At 48.9% G+C, this 13,236-nt stretch overlaps 6 pseudogenes; 3 read left to right on the forward strand and 3 right to left on the reverse strand.

The window, feature by feature from the left end:
- Positions 1–5,502: 5,502 nt before the first annotated feature.
- Positions 5,503–5,621, reverse strand: LOC143936657 (5S ribosomal RNA; annotated as a pseudogene).
- A 101-nt stretch (positions 5,622–5,722) lies between these two features.
- LOC143936360 (5S ribosomal RNA) lies at positions 5,723–5,841 on the reverse strand (annotated as a pseudogene).
- A 321-nt stretch (positions 5,842–6,162) lies between these two features.
- LOC143937343 (5S ribosomal RNA) lies at positions 6,163–6,281 on the reverse strand (annotated as a pseudogene).
- A 1,772-nt stretch (positions 6,282–8,053) lies between these two features.
- On the forward strand, positions 8,054–8,172 carry LOC143936891 (5S ribosomal RNA; annotated as a pseudogene).
- A 3,938-nt stretch (positions 8,173–12,110) lies between these two features.
- On the forward strand, positions 12,111–12,229 carry LOC143936782 (5S ribosomal RNA; annotated as a pseudogene).
- Positions 12,230–12,324: 95 nt separating this feature from the next.
- Positions 12,325–12,444, forward strand: LOC143937082 (5S ribosomal RNA; annotated as a pseudogene).
- The last annotated feature ends 792 nt before the right edge of the window (positions 12,445–13,236 follow it).

Raw genomic sequence — 13,236 nt, forward strand, 5'->3', positions numbered from 1 at the left:
ACACTGACCCACCTGATAATTACACCGACCCACCTGGCACCTACACCAACCCACCTGGCACCTACACTGCCAATTACACTGACCATCACGCTGACACCTACACTGACCATCACGCTGACACCTACACTGACCATCACGCTGACACCTACACTGACCATCACGCTGACACCTACCCTGAAAACACATACCCTGAAAACACATACCCTGAAAACACATACCCTGACACATAAAATGGCACTGACGCATACACTGACGCATACACTGACATGACACATACACTGACACGACACATACACTGACACATTACACTGACACGACACATACACTGACACGACACATCACACTGGCATGACACATACAGTGGCATGACACATACACTGACACATCACACTGGCATGACACATACACAGACACATCACACTGGCATGACACATACACAGTCACATCACACTGACATGACACATACACTGACATGACACATACACAGACACATCACACTGACATGACACATACACTGACACATCACACTGACATGACACATACACTGACACATTACACTGACATGACACATACACTGACATGACACATACACTGACACATCACACTGGCATGACACATACACAGACACATCACAATGACATGACACATACACAGACACATCACACTGACATGACACATACACAGACACATTACACTGACATGACACATACACTGACACATTACACTGACATGACACATACACTGACACGACACATACACTGACACATCACACTGGCATGACACATACACTGACACATTACACTGACATGACACATACACTGACACATTACACTGACATGACACATACACAGACACATCACACTGACATGACACATACACAGACACATCACACTGACATGACACATACACAGACACATCACACTGACATGACACATACACAGACACATCACACTGGCATGACACATACACAGACACATCACACTGACATGACACATACACAGACACTTCACACTGACATGACACATACACAGACACACCACACTGGCATGACACTGACACACATCACACTGACCTACCTGACTCCTACTTCCTGCATTACTCACACACAAACCCCCTCCATACAGCTCAATGGATCAATCCTCCTCCTTACCTCTGCTCTTTGATGCTGCCTTCAGCGACCATCATCCCACCGGGCCTCTCCGACTCCTCCGCACTGCCAGCGCCATCCATCCGCTCCGCCGGGGCCACACCAGCGCCGTCCACCCTCTCCGCCGGGGCCACACCAGCGCCATCCATCCGCTCCGCCTCCATCATATCCCCGCCGGGACCAGGCCAGCGCCGTCAACCCCGCTCCATGATGTCCCCGCCGGGCAGGAGGTCAGCTGACCGACCTCTCGAAGCTCCCATCTCCGCCGAGCCCCGCCCCTCCGCTGCACTCACACAGACACACAGCGCAGCTCCAGAGGGACAGGCTGGAGCAAAGGAGTCCCGGAGCGGCGCTGTGAGATGAGTACGGTGGGGCGCTCAGCGGGAAACATGGGGGATTGGTGGCGCCGGTGGAACACCACAGGGGGGGCGAGAGAGTAGAAGAGGAGCTCACACTGGGCAGAGGCCGTAGTTGCGCCCTAGGTGGTAGTGCGCCCTAGGCGGCTGCCTACTTCGCCTAGTGGTAGCGCCGGCCCTGCTCTGAGATCAAATGAGATTTGGCTCTTTCAGGGTGATGCAGCCATAGTAGATTTTTTCAGGCACGCTCAACCGTCTTGACAAATGCCAAGATGGTCACCTTAGGAAACAAACAAAAAAAACAAGTCAACACCAACAACATAAAAAGAAGCCTACCGCACCTAGTATTTCCAGGCGGTCTCCCATCCAGGTATTAACAAGGCGCGACCCTTTCTAGCCTCTGAGATCAGCAGAGATTGGGCGCTTTCAGGGGGATGTGCCCATAGGCAATCTCTTTGGGCACTCTCATCCCTCTTGAAAAATGCCAAGATAGTCACCCTGGGAAACAAGCGAAAAAAAACAGGTCAACGCCAACAACATAAAAAGAAGAATACGGCACCTGGTATTCCAAGGCCGTCTCCCATTCAAGTACTAACTAGGCCCAACCCTTCTTAGCCTCTGAGATCAGAAGAGATAGGGTGCTTTCAGGGTGATGTGGCTGTAAGCGATCTCTTTAGGCACTCTCAACCCTCTTGACAAATGCCAAGATGATCCCTTTGGGAAACAAGTGAAAAAAACAGGTCAACACCAACAACATAAAAAGAAGCCTGCGGCATCTGGAAAACCCAGGCGGTCTCCCATCCAGGTACAAACCAGGCCCAACCCTGCTTAGCCTCTGAGACCAAACGAGATTGGGCGCTTTCAGGGTGTTGTGCCCATAGGCAATTTCTTTGTGCACTCTCAACCCTCTTGACACATGCCAAGATGGTCACCTTGGGAAACAAGGGAAAAAAAACAGGTCAACGCGACAACATAATGAGAAGCCTATGGCACCTGGTATTCCCAAGCTTTCTCCCATCCAGGTACTAACCAGGCCCATCGCTGCTTAGCCTCCGAGATCAGATGAGATTAGGCTCTTTCAGGGTGATTTGGCTGTAGGCACTCTCTTTGGGCACTCTGAAGCCTCTTGACAAAGGCCAAGATGGTCACCTTGGGAAACAAGCTAAAAAAAACAGGTCAAAGCCAACAACATAAAAAGAAGCCTACGGCATCCAGTATTCCCAGGCGATCTCCCAATCAAGACACTAACCAGACCAGATCCTTCTATGGCACCTGGTCTTCCCAGGCAGTCTCCCATCCAGGTACTAACCAGGCCTGACGCTGCTTAGCCTCTGAAATCAGACGAGATCGGGTGCTTTCAGGTTGATGTGGCCGTAAGCGTTCTCTTCAAGACACGCCTAACCCTCTTGACAAACGCCAAGATGGTCGCCTTGAGAACAACAGACAAAGCCAACAACATAAAAGGAAGCCTATGGGCTTACAGCGGACCTTAAAAGATGGGACCCACTAGCTCTGTCATGTTTCGGACGCTGTAATGTGTTGAAGATGAACGCGTTGCCACGACTTCTGTATCTACTACAAGCCTTACCTATCAAAATACCCCAGACTTTCTTTCATTCGGTTCGCTCAATCTTTATCAAGTTCCTCTGGCGCGGAAAACATATGCGTATTGGTAGGGCAATGCTATTGCGACCGAAATTGCGGGGAGGTATTGGCTTCCCGGACCCTGCTCTATATTACACAGCGAGGCACATGACACCGGTGGTTGACTGGTGCCGGTGTTCTGCCATATACTGTCCGGCCATGATATAGTGTCCGCTGTGTACTCCGAAGCTGAACGGCTCCTGCGCGGTGAGTGGAGGTGGTAGCCCCACCATCCAAGCGGACATAGGGTTGTGAATATTAGCCACTTCCCGACCAGCGCACGACGATGTACGTCGACAGCATGGCACGGGCAGGCATATTGGCGTACATGTACGTCCAATATTCGTTGCCGCCGTGCCATCGGGAGCGCGCCGCCGGCGGCGCACTCCCGCGCTGGTCGGGACCCCCGTGAGTCCGGTCGCGGGACCCGCGGACTCGATCGCCGCGGGCATCCCCGCGATCGTCTCACGGAGCCGCGGAAGTGAGGAAATGCTGTATAAACAACATTTTCTCATTCTGCCTAGCAACTAGTGACGCTGATCTCTGCTCCATGTGATTGGAGCAGAGATCAGTGTACACTAAATGAAAGCCCAACCCCCCCACAGTTAGTAACACTCCCCTAGGAACACTTAACCCCTACACTGCCACCCACTGGTTAACCCTTTCACTGCCAGTGTCATTTACACAGGAATCACTGCATTTATATAGCAGTGATTACTGTATAAATGACAATGGTCCCAAAAATGTGTCAAAAATGTCCGATGGGTCCCCGACAATGTCGCAGTCACAATAAAAATCGCAGATCGCCGCCATTACTAGTAAAAATAAAATAATTAAAAATTATTAATAAAAATGCTATAAAACTATCCCTATTTTGTAAACGCTATAACTTTTGCGCAAACCAATCAATAATCGCTTATTGCGATTTTTTTTACCAAAAATATGTAGACGAATACGTATTGGCCTAAATTGAGGGAAAAAAATGTTTTTTTATATATTTTTGGGGGATATTTATTATAACAAAAGGTAAAAAAATAATGCGTTTTTTTCAAAATTGTCGCTCTATTTTTGTTTATAGCGCAAAAAATAAAAACCGCAGGGGTGATCAAATACCACCAAAAGAAAGCTCTATTTGTGGGAAAAAAAGGACGTTAATTTTGTTTGAGAGCCACGTCGCACGACCGCGCAATTGTCAGTTAAAGCGACGCAGTGCCGAATCGCAAAAAGTGGTCTGGTCTTTGACCAGCAAATTGGTCCGGTCTGAAAGTGGTTAGAGGGCCCCTCGCAGGCGAGCTTCGCTCGCCACGCTTCGGGCTTGGCTTCGCTGCGCTCGGCTCTTTTATATTCTTACTCTATGTCCACTTGGATAGTGGGGATAGAACCTGTACTCAGTGCGCAGGTGCCGTTCATGCTCGCAATTCGCTGGCACCATTCTCCACATTTTCTGGGAATGCCCTAAATTACAAACATTCGGGCAGCCTGTCCTGAGACTCATCCACAAGTTCACAGACATTTCCTTAGCCAATGATCCCGCAGCAGTTCTTCTCAATCTAACTCCTATGTCGATAAAGCGTTATCATAAGTCCTTACTTAAACATCTCCTCAAGGCAGCTAGGGCCTGCATCCCAAGTCAGTGGAAAGAGCAATCTGCTCCAATGGTGACCCAGTGGTTCGCAAGGGTTAATGATATTGAACGAATGGAAGACCTGACTGCCACAATGAGGGATAAAACGGAGGAGCATGGGAACAGATGGTTCTACTGTACCCAGTTTCGCTTTTCGGAAGAATACCTCCGCGAGACATAGTAAGCTCATGGTGATCGTTGGAGATCGCTGTTACAAACGTTGGACAGCTGATGAGCTGGTGAGCCGAGGGCGTCTCTTGCTCCCTGGGAGGGGACCCCATCCTATCCACTCTACCCACGACACCCCCTTACCCCTTCTTTTCCTTTTCTGCCATTTCCTTCCCCAATCTTCTCTTTCCCCTTCTCCCTCCTTTCAGTTCTACTATTTCCCTTCTTAACTCAAAAAAGGGAAAAGAAAATGGTATGTTCCGACCCCATTTGACTACTACACAATACTCTTCCTCTATCTATGGATATCTAAACTCTTCGAAGGTAGCAGGGCTAGTATCAATAATATTTTAAGTGGTAGAGGATCCCAACGAGATGGAGCTTTAATCTCATCTTGATATGACCGCAAAGCTGTACACGTGCTATTCTCCTCGGACTTCTTACCATTGGCTCTGATATCCATGCAATATGATCGTTTGTTTGTAACTATTTGTATCACACATTCTGTGAAGTTGCCTTTGCATTGTATGTCGCATACTACTAAATAAAAAAAAAAAAAAAAAAGCCTATGGCATCTGGTATTTCCAGGCGGTCTCCCATCCAGGTACTAACCAGGCCCGACACTGTTTAGCATCCGAGATCAGACGAGATTGGGCGCTTTCAGGGTGATGGGGCCGTAGGTGATCTCTTTGGGTACTCTCAACCCTCTTGACAAACGCCAAGATGGTCACCTTGGGAAACAAGTGAAAAAAAAACCAGGTCAAGGCCAACAACATAAAAAGAAGCCTACAGCACCTAGTATTCCCAGGTGGTCTCCAATCCAGGTACTAGCAAGGCCCAACCCTGTTTAGCTTCTGAGATCAGAGGAGATCGGGCGCTTTCAGGGTTATGTGCCCATAGGCAATCTCTTTGGGCATTCTCAACCCTCTTGACAAATGCCAAGATAGTCACCTTGAGATACAAGCGAAAAAAAACAGGTCAATGTCAACAACATAAAAAGAAGAATACGGCACCTGGTATTCCAACGCCATCTCCCATCCAGGTACTAACTAGGCCCAACCCTTCTTAGCCTCAGAGAAGAGAAGAGATAGGGCTCTTTCAGGGTGATGCTGCTGTAAGCGATCTCTTTGGGCACTCTCATCCCTCTTGACAAATGCCAAGATGGTCACCTTGGGAAACAAGCAAAAAAAAAAAAACGAATCAACGCCAACAACATAAAAAGAAGCCTACAATAACTGGTATTCCCAGGTGGTCTCCCATCCAGGTACTAACCAGGCCCGACTCTTCTTAGCCTCCAAGGTCAGACGAGATTGGGTGCTTTCAGAGTGATGTGGCCACAGGCAATCTCTTCAGGCACTCTCAACCCTCTTGACAAACACCAAGATGGTCACTTTGGGAAACAAGCGGAAAAAAAACAGGTCAACGCCAACAACATAAAAAGAAGTCTACGACACCTGGTATTCCCAGGCGGTCTCCCCTCCAGGTACTAACAAGGCCTGACTCTTCTTAGCTTCCAACATCAAACGTGATCGGGTGCTTTCAGGGTGATGTGCCTGTAGGCAATCTCTTCAGGCACTTTCAACCCTCTTGACAAACGCCAAGATGGTCACCTTGGGAAACAAGCAAAAAAATAAAAATAAGTCGGAAGCTAGAGACAATACGGCCCGAGTCCTCAATTTAATCCATGCGGCGCATGTACAGGGAAGGCCCTTGCTTATGTTGTCAACGGACGTGGAGAAGGCCTTTGACAGGGTGGCCTGGCACTTTATGCAGGCCACCCTGAAACATATAGGTCCAATATATATATATATATCCAATGCAACAGGTACTTGCTCTAGCAGTATGGTCCCCATGGGAATCAAGCCCGTGGGTCCAAGAAATAGGGCTTCTCTCAGAAGCCCTTTCGGGGCTTGCCTGGTAAAGGCCTGGTCAGACAGGCCCGGAGGGAATCTAGGATGTCCAATAATTGGGGTCATAGGAGAAGGGAAGTTAGTCAGGTGGGAAAGGTGAAAAAAACTATCCATCTCGGCGAGCGAGGGGCCAATTAACGGGTGAGTAGTCACACAGGGCTCCAATGGCCTCCCCGCCCAAGGCAGACCAGCCAGTGGAACCCGCACCATCTCCTGCTCTAGCTTGACCCATAGCTTCAGTTCCCCATGCCGGTGTCTTATCACATATGGTCCCCCATCGGATAGTGTCCGCTGTGTACTGCGCATGCGCAGCGAGGCCAAGCCCGAAGCGTGGCGAGCGAAGCTCGCCTGCGAGGGGCCCTCTAATATTCACAACCCTATGTCCACTTGGATGGTGGGGCTACCACCTCCACTCACCGCGCATGAAAATCTCCGAAGCTTCGTCTGCTCCGTACTGCGCATGCGCAGTACGGCGCAGACACTATATCATGGCCGGACAGTATATGGCAGAACACCGGCACCAGTCAACACCGGTGTCATGTGCGTCGCTGTGTAATAAAGAGCAGGGTCCGGGAAGCCAATACCTCCCCGCAATTTCGGTCGCAATAGCATTGCCCTACCAATACGCATATGTTTTCCACGCCAGAGGAACTTGATAAAGATTGAGCGAACCGCATGAAAGAAAGTCTGGGGTATTTTGATAGGTAAGGCTTGTAGTAGATACAGAAGTCGTGGCAACGCGTTCATCTTCAACACATTACAGCGTCCGAACCATGACAGAGCTAGTGGGTCCCATCTTTTAGGGTCCACTGTAAGCCCATAGGCTTCTTTTTATGTTGTTGGCTTTGACCTGTTTTTTTTGCTTGTTTCTCAAGGCGACCATCTTGCCGTTTGTCAAGAGGGTTGGGCGTGTCTTGAAGAGAACGCTTACGGCCACATCAACCTGAAAGCACCCGATCTCGTCTGATTTCAGAGGCTAAGCAGCATCAGGCCTGGTTAGTACCTGGATGGGAGACTGCCTGGGAAGACCAGGTGCCATAGAAGGATCTGGTCTGGTTAGTGTCTTGATTGGGAGATCGCCTGGGAATACTGGATGCCGTAGGCTTCTTTTTATGTTGTTGGCTTTGACCTGTTTTTTTTAGCTTGTTTCCCAAGGTGACCATCTTGGCCTTTGTCAAGAGGCTTCAGAGTGCCCAAAGAGAGTGCCTACGGCCAAATCACCCTGAAAGAGCCCAATCTCATCTGATCTCGAAGGCTAAGCAGCGATGGGCCTGGTTAGTTCCTGGATGGGAGACAGCTTGGGAATACCAGGTGCCATAGGCTTCTCATTATGTTGTCGGCGTTGACCTGTTTTATTTTCCCTTGTTTCCCAAGGTGACCATCTTGGCATGTGTCAAGAGGGTTGAGAGTGCACAAAGAAATTGCCTACGAGCACAACAACCTGAAAGCGCCCAATCTCGCTTGGTCTCAGAGGCTAAGCAGGGTTGGGCCTGGTTTGTACCTGGATGGGAGACCGCCTGGGTTTTCCAGATGCCGCAGGCTTCTTTTTATGTTGTTGGTGTTGACCTGTTTTTTTCGCTTGTTTCCCAAAGTGATCATCTTGCCATTTGTCAAGAGGGTTGAGAGTGCCTAAAGAGATCGCTTACAGCCACATCACCCTGAAAGCACCCTATCTCTTCTGATCTCAGAGGCTAAGAAGGGTTGGGCCTAGTTAGTACTTGAATGGGAGACGGCCTTGGAATACCAGGTGCCGTATTCTTCTTTTTATGTTGTTGGCGTTGACCTGTTTTTTTTCGCTTGTTTCCCAGGGTTTTGGCATTTTTCAAGAGGGATGAGAGTGCCCAAAGAGATTGCCTATGGACACATCACCCTGAAAGCGCCCAATCTCCGCTGATCTCAGAGGCTAGAAAGGGACGCGCCTTGTTAATACCTGGATGGGAGACCGCGTGGAAATACTAGGTGCGGTAGGCTTCTTTTTATGTTGGCATTGACTTGTTTTTTTTGTTTGTTTCCCAAGGTGACCATCTTGGCGTTTGTCAAGAGGGTTGAGCGTGCCTGAAAAAATCTACTATGGCTGCATCACCCTGAAAGAGCCAAATCTCATTTGATCTCAGAGGCTAAGCAGGTTTGGGACCTGGTTAGTACGTGGATGGGAGACCGCCTGAGATTTCTCGATGCCATAGGCTTTTTTTTTAAGTTGTTGGCATTGACTTATTTTTTATTTTTTGTTTTATTCTTTTACTAAGTATAAGTAGAACAACACAAATGTAACAGTCAACCATACAGCATGACCCAGGGTCACAATTACATGGTAACAAAAAATAGGCAGCCAAATAACTCTGGGTTCTCAGAGGGGAGTCCTAGAGTTTCATGCAGAAAAGAGAGAAACCCCACCTCCGACATGTAGTACAGTATAACTAATGCAGCTCCGTTCGGACAAATGTAATCATGGAGAACAACTGGGACCACAGCGAGCCAGCTTATCATGACCTACGTGAACCAGAGTAAAATATGAGCCGGTCGTGTCCAGAACCCTGGGGTTCTTCTGGGTCCCAAAGGCTAGTAAGGAGACAAGGCATAGTCAAAAGGGAGGACGGGGGAAGAAGAGAGTGCAAAGACGGAGAGAGAGGAGGGGGGGGATGGCGGCTGGGAAAAATAGAAAAATAAAGACAAAAAATGAGGGGGGGGGGGGAATGCCACCCAGGGCAGACATGGCCTACGTAGGTAAACGTTAAATGTTCAGTCGTTTTCTGGGACAGGGGCGCTGCTCACCTCCCGAATGTAGTCTCAAGTACCAGTAAAATACCTCCAGGGCCTCCATGTAACACTAAATGCCTCTTCAGTGTTGTGAAGGGTGGCGGTCAATTCTTCCATCCGGAGAATATGATTGACTTTGGAATACCACAGCACCTTGGATGGGGGCTGAGGCTGCCTCCACAGTGTGGGAAAGCAGACCCGGGCGGCGTTCAGGAGTTGCATCGTGAGGGTTTTTTTGTATTTTCGAACAGGCTGTTCGGTCAAGTGTAGAAGGCACGCTGCTGGGTTGTCTGCGATATCTACATTTCTGAGAGTTTTTATCGTCCCGGTCACCTCCACCCAAAAGTTCCTCAAGGCCGGGCATGCCCAGAAAATGTGTCCCATGGTCCCCGTATCTGAATTGCACCTCCAACAAACATCCGGGATCGATCTATTCATTTTATTCAGAAGGTATGGGACTCTATACCAGCGTGAGACTATCTTGTATCCTGATTCTTGATATTGGTTTGCGATGGAAGCTTTATGTACTAATGTCAGGATCTTCCCTATCTGTTGTGGGGTAAATGTGTTGCCAAATGCAATCTCCCATTTGTGGATAAATGGTGGGGTCGACTCTTCCTCCTGACTACTTAATATGTTGTACAGGAGGGAGAGGGTGTGTCGCACAGGTTCCTTTTTGTGACAGATGACTCATAGGGCGTCAGGTCTCTAGGAGTGTAGGGGGCCCTTTGTATGGCCAGAAGAAAGTGACGAAGTTGATAAGCATTAAACAATTCAAGCGGAGGGTCAGAAAGCTCGGCGACAGTTTGCGTGGTCGGGAGCCCTCCCCGAGGGCCACACCTCTCCCAGACGCTGTTTCCCCACCACTGTCAACTGTCGCAGTTTATTGTTGGTAAATCCCGGTGGGAAGTCTGGATTACCTATAACCGGAGTCATTGGTGACGGCAGGGGAGCAATGTGTGTGCAGCGGAACAACCTCCGCACAACAGCCAACGTAGCTCCCACTACGGGGTGATCTCTGAGGTCTTTTGGTAGGGAGGACAGGAGCCACGGGGAGGTCAATAGGGGAATGGATCCATCCTCAATCTCCATCTCCACCCACTGCTTGTGTGGGCCATTACAATGCCAATCAACGACTCTCGCTAGCAGAGTCGCTCTGTTGTATTGTCTCAGATCTGGGAGACCCAGACCCCCCTTGTCCTTTGGTCTGGCAAGCAATTGCAAACGGGCTCTGGGCGGTTTGCGTGCCCAAATAAAGTCCCGGAGCAGCAGCTGCAGTTGTCTGAAAAAAATTGGGGGTAACCGGATCGGTAATGTCTGAAACAAGTATAAGATCCGCGGGAGGGCCGTCATTTTGAATGCATTACAGCGCCCGAACCGGGTCAGTGTTAAAGCATGCCAGTTTCCCAAATCAGATTTCAGTCTATTCAGGAGAGGGACAAAATTAAGCGGGTACAATTGCGCCAAATCCGCTGCGATGTCAACGCCCAGGTAACGTATAGATTTTTCAGCTCAGTAGAATGGAAAAGCGGAGCGTAGCCTCCTGGCCTCACCATCCGGGACCGATATATTCAATACAGCCGACGGTGCAATTGATTTTATAGTTTGATAGGCTGCCGTATCGCCGGAGAGCCGCGAGTATATTGGGAAGCGAAATGTGTGGATTGGAGACGAAAAAAATTAGATCGTCAGCGCATGCCGCAATTTTGTGGTGTGCCGAGGGTTTGGATATGCCAGTAATATTCGGGTCATTCCGAACGTGACACATAAGTGGTTCCAGTGTCAGAATAAAAATTAGGGGAGACAGAGTACACCCCTGCCTCGTCCCATTAGTGATGGGGAAAGAGTCCGAGCACTCTGAAAGCACCCAATCTCATCTGATCTTGGAGGCTAAGAAGAGTCAGGCCTGGTTAGTACCTGGATGGGAGACCACCTGGGAATACCAGTTATTGTAGGCTTCTTTTTATGTTGTTGGCCTTGATTCGTTTTGTTTTTTTTTCGCTTGTTTCCCAAGGTGACCATCTTGGCATTTGTCAAGAGGGTTGAGAGTGCCCAAAGAGTTCGCTTACAGCAGCATCACCCTGAAAGAGCCCTATCTCTTCGCATCTCTGAGGCTAAGAAGGGTTGGGCCTAGTTAGTCCCTGGATGGGAGATGGCTTTGGAATACCAGGTGCCGTAGTCTTCTTTTTATGTTGTTGACATTGACCTGTTTTTTTTTCGCTTGTTTCCCAAGGTGACTATCTTGGCATTTGTCAAGAGGGTTGAGAGTGCCCAAAGAGATTGCCTATGGGCACATAAGCCTGAAAGCGCCCGATCTCCTCTGATCTCAGAGGCTAAACAGGGTCGGGCCTTGCTAGTACCTGGATTGGAGACCACCTGGGAATACTAGGTGCTGAAGGCTTATTTTTATGTTGTTGGCGTTGACTTGTTTTTTTTTTTTTGTTTGTTTACCAAGGTGACCATCTTGGTGTTTGTCAAGAGGGTTGAGAGTGCTTGAAGAGCTCGCCTATGGCCACATAACCCTGAAAGCAACAGATCTCATCTGATCTCAGAGACTAAACAGGGTCGGGCCTTGTTAATACCTGGATGGGAGACCACCTGGGAATACTAGGTGCTGTAGACTTCTTCTCATGTTGTTGGCGTTGACTTGATTTTTTTGTTTGTTTCCCAAGGTGACCATATTGGCGTTAGTCAAGGTTGAGAGTGCCTGAAGAAATCTCCTACGGCCACACCACCCTAAAAGAGCCCAATCTCATCTGATCTCAGAGGCTAAGCAGGGTTGGGACCAGTTTAGTACCTGGATGGGAGACCGCCTGGGATTTCCAGATGCCGTAGGCATCTTTTTATGTTGTGGCCATTGACCTATTTTTTTCCGCTTGTTTCCAAGGTGACCATCTTGGTGTTTGTCAAGAGAGTTGAGAGTGCCTGAAGATATCGGCTACGGCCACATCACCCTGAATCTGTTCCATCTCGTCTGATCTTGGAGGCTAAGCAGACCAGCAGGCCTGGTTAATGCCTGTATGGGAAACCGCCTGGGAATACCAGGTGTCGTAGGCTTCTTTTTTTTTTTCAAATATAATTTTTTCTCCAAATAGGGGAAGACGGTCCCCCGAGTACATAATGCAACAGAGAAATACAGAGCAAAAAGCAGCTGAACAATACTTGATACAGGTATATTCGCAACTGTGAGTCTGCCTTCCATCAATCACAATGATTCGAGGCACGGATAAAGTACTGTACCAAGATCCAGGGTCACACAAACCCCCAGGTCCCTCCGGCATAATCCATCCAGAGGGGGGTGTGGGGCCGTCATTCCCAATTTTCCACTATTTCCAAAAGAGAGAGGGGGTGGAGGGGGTGAGAGATAGGGGAGGTAGGCAGAAAAGAGAAGGGTTGAAAGATCAGAAAAGGAGAAGAGGGGACGAGACACGATGGCAGCCACTGTCCAAGGGGCCAGTCAAGGAAAGCTCAGAGCACTAAGGCGATAGCAGGCGACATCCTTCCAGCAAGAATATAAAGGTATTCCAGATGTCTCAGGTTTTTTTAAAAAATTCTTGTATACCTTGTGATGTGAGGATCAAGTCCTCCATTTTTTTTAATGTCCTCTATTTTCCTAAGCCAGTGGGTAAT

Source organism: Lithobates pipiens, unplaced genomic scaffold, assembly GCF_037356315.1.
Source record: "Lithobates pipiens isolate NorthernLeopardFrog02 unplaced genomic scaffold, aLitPip1_a1.2 Scaffold_28, whole genome shotgun sequence".
Taxonomy (NCBI): domain Eukaryota; kingdom Metazoa; phylum Chordata; class Amphibia; order Anura; family Ranidae; genus Lithobates; species Lithobates pipiens.